This window comes from Benincasa hispida, chromosome 8 (genome assembly GCF_027475165.1).
Source record: "Benincasa hispida cultivar pf3 chromosome 8, pf3_genome.v1.1, whole genome shotgun sequence".
Lineage (NCBI taxonomy): Eukaryota > Viridiplantae > Streptophyta > Magnoliopsida > Cucurbitales > Cucurbitaceae > Benincasa > Benincasa hispida.
The window spans coordinates 59,338,630-59,342,430 of record NC_143485.1 but is presented as its reverse complement, the minus strand read 5'-3'; the positions used below and the strand labels follow the sequence as shown (position 1 = coordinate 59,342,430).

Below are 3,801 nucleotides of genomic sequence, written 5' to 3'. Positions count from 1 at the left end.
TGAACGTGTGTTGCATTCTTTTAAAGAACTGTTGTTTCTTGGATTCATTCTTTTTTCTTCAAGATCTTTTCCACTTCACAACGTCACCGCGTGACATTGCTCCTTTCCATTGTTGTTCCCAGCTGTTTCAGTGTTGCTAGGAAAAACTCCAGGCTGCCTATTCTTCAACTCGCTCGCTATCTGCCCTACCTGTATTTCCAGGTTTTTGATAGATGACGCCTGGCTTTTCAGCAATGCGTCATTTTGGGCTATGCACTCCTTTAATAGGTTATCAAGCGGAGATCCTGAGCTCGACGCCTGTCTTCTTCTATTAAAGGGTTGTTGGTGTGGCTGATGTGTTGGTTGAAATGCAGGCGGCGATCTTTGCCTTTGCTGTTAATTTGCCCCTGGGTGGTGCTCTTGTTGATTTCCTCCTGTCCAAGAAAAATTTGGATGGTTCCTCCATCCAAGATTATATGTATTGGAAAATGGGTTGTTTTTAATGAAGCATACTGACTGCGAGTTTTGTGGGCACTCAGCATAAGAATGAAGATCTCCATAGCCCACACAACTGACCATGGGCTGCCAAATGCCTCTATCTGATTCACCTTCTGCTGATTTGATGTGTTCCCTAGCGATATGTTCTGCAAAAGGCTGGTCATCGTAGCCACTTGTGCGGATAGTGTGGCTATTGTGTTGGAATCGATAGAATTAACATTCTGAGATCTCTTCTTCCTGTCAGCTCTTTCGTCATATGTATCGTCCACCCATTCCATGTTGTGCTTAGCAATGCGGTCTAATATCTCTCTAGCCTCAGTGTAAGATTTATCCATAATTCCACTAGCTGCCGATGCATCGGCTGCCATCTACGATGCTTTATTCAATCCACCATAAAAGTCTCCATTTGGATAGTTAGTGGTAGTCCATGATTCGGGCAATTTTTGACCAATCCCTTAAAACGCTCCCATGCGGTGCTTAAGGTCTCAGCTTCTTCTTGTTCAAAGTTCATAATCTCTTGACGTCTCCTCGAGTTGGTGGTAGGTGGGAAGTATTTTTGCAAAAATTTCTCCATCAACTTCTCCCAGGTAGTGATTTCACCAGGCTCAAGTGAGCTTACCCATTGTTTTGCATCATCACGCAAAGAATATGGGAACAAATATAGCCTGATCGCCTTTGGGGTGATTCTAGGAATCACAAATGAATTACACGTTTCTAGGAAACACTTCATGTAGGCATGAGGATCTTCTCCACGACCACCCCCAAATTGTCCAATAGTCTGAAGCATTTGAAGCATTACAAATTTCATCTCGAACCTTGTCCCATCTGGCGTTTGGTATATGATTCCTGGAGAGAAATCATACAATACAGGGGACGTGTACTCCCTCATGGGATGCGTGCTACTATTCGCCATTAGGATCGAATTTTGTGCAGCATGAGCTAGTTGCTGAGCTAAGTTCTGATTTGCCTGGTTGTCCGCCATTGCTTGTTTCCTGTTCTATTGTCTGAGAAGTTGCTGCCTCAACTTTCAACGATGATTAGATCGGTTTTTACGTCGGAAGGTCCTTTTAATCTCGGGGTCGTATATAAGTTCAGGAGTGCTCTCCCTGCACATAAACATTCACAAGCTTAGGCTTAACTCGTAATAATCCCTCGACTGAAGTGTTCCACAAAAGATACAAACAAAATTTCTGGTTAGTTTTGTTTCTGAATCCCCGGCAACGACGCAAAAAACTTGTTCGTTGCTATCATTATTCGAGTTAGGAGTGCGTTGTATAAAATAAATTGGAAAAATAAGTTCTCAAGTATAAATGATGCATTGATGCTTTGATCCGTTTATGTATTTGTAACGCGTTGGTGCATTAGAGATGTGCAACAGAACGCATGACACTTCTCCTATTGGCATTCAAGTTTTCCTAAATTAGACCCAAGTATAAATCCAATTTAGGTTCCTGGTAAGTCCAGGGTCAAACTCAGGGATTCAGTTAAGCTAACGCAGAACTTGCGTTTTAGCTATTGTAGGGGCTTCCTAAATGTATAAGAGAAATGTGTTATTTACACTAAGGTGCTGTGCTTGTGTAAGAAGATACAAAAGAGTTCGAGTAGTGAGTAATGGATCATGTGAAAATGGATTTTAATGTAAGTGATATGCGTCGATCTAAGATGAATGTACACGAACCAGAATGTGCTGTGGGTGAGGTGGCGCTTATCTTTATTTATGCGTTAGACTCTTATTCGACACTTTTCAATGCGAATAACATACAAAACCTATCTCTAGGATGCATGTGTCGAACATAGAATGCAATAAACAACAATAAGTCTATCTCTAGATGTACTAGGCGTTCTACTTGATGTTGGCTTATTTACTCTTTCGAATAATCTAAGCTAAGGATGCTTTTACCAATTGATCAAGTTGGCTTAGGCATTTGAAATGAAGTTTTGCATAAAGTATAGATGCATTCAACACAAACAAGAAATAAACAATGGCAAAGTGTCATGGATCAAATATATGAATTTATAAAGAAGCAGATTGTCTTTACAAAAGCAATATTTAATCAGATGAAATGAAAGCGATAAATGAGATGAAAGGAACTGAGTCATGCCGTAGAGTACAATCACTTGTATCTCTTTGGCTCAATTCTAGTTATGTACAATCACTTGTATAAGAATCAGACGAAGTGTCTTTCTCAAGCTCGACTTCCTCCGCTCCTTGACCCGCAGTGATGGTGGTTCTCTTCCCTTCTGATCTTTTTGGCACCACAACACAGCTTCTAAAGATCTACAACTATGACTACGCTAATACAGAGAGTGAGAACTTGAAATTTCTGTACTTGTATATTTGAACTCTGGATGGATTTCATCTATTTATAGGCATTGGTCATCTCCAACTTGGTGATGGGCAGCATTATAATCCATGCCCTTGTCAGCCGCCTGACACTTAGAAGCTTTTCAGACGTCGCCTGCTGTAGGTGCCCATACTTGCAAGTGGTGATTTGACACAAACAGCCTGAATCAATGAATCTTCTCGGCATTGAATTCCCTCCGACGCATGGCCCATGCGTTAGAACTTTTGCCTACAACACTTCTTACTCATGCATTAGCTTCTTGTTGAAATCCTGCAATATAACGCGTTAGTGTCGCAGTATTTAGTAATAAAACTTCTTTTTCATGAGTTTGCTAATGTTTGAGTAATTCCATGTGTTTCTTCTAAAAATGAGGAGAATTTATCATTAAAAACCTTAATTGTTCCAACTTAAGAGCCAAAATAACATGTATTTCTACAAGTTATCAGCTAATAATTCCTAAGATTGCGTTCATGTTATGCGATCATGCTACACACATACAACAGCAGGTCATCTCTCAATGCAAATGCTATAGCTCCTAGTTTTAGGACGCATGCGATGTATACGATGATGTCTATAGGACTTACGTCTAAGCCTCTATTCTTGTCTATGCGATGATGAATGACACACACATACACAAGGTGACCGCATACTACCATAACCTATTTCTAGGGTGTATGCGATGCATGTTAGCAAACAGAACTTATCTCTAAATTTCTATCTCTTGCTTATGCGGTTCTAATCTAACTTTCTCAAGCCTAGATTCTGACCTAGCTCTCTCAAGTCTAGGTTCTTTCTTTAGACTCTCTCTCGAGTAGCTCTAAAGGGGTGATGGACGCATACATAAGACAAGATGATCGCACAAAATAAAGATCTTAGGTCATGCCAGCTAAGTGCTTCTCAACCCATTCAAAAGTTTAGGTAGTCATGCGTAATGTAAAGAGAGTGAACAAATGTAGAGATGCAAGTTCCATTTTATAAA

At 40.3% G+C, this 3,801-nt stretch overlaps 1 non-coding gene across 1 annotated transcript; it reads left to right on the top strand.

Annotated features, from left to right (window-relative positions):
- The first annotated feature begins 899 nt into the window (after window positions 1–899).
- On the top strand, window positions 900–1,003 carry LOC120080656 (small nucleolar RNA R71). Its single transcript, XR_005482607.2, has one exon. It is a non-coding gene; the product is annotated as a small nucleolar RNA R71 (small nucleolar RNA).
- Window positions 1,004–3,801: the final 2,798 nt, after the last annotated feature.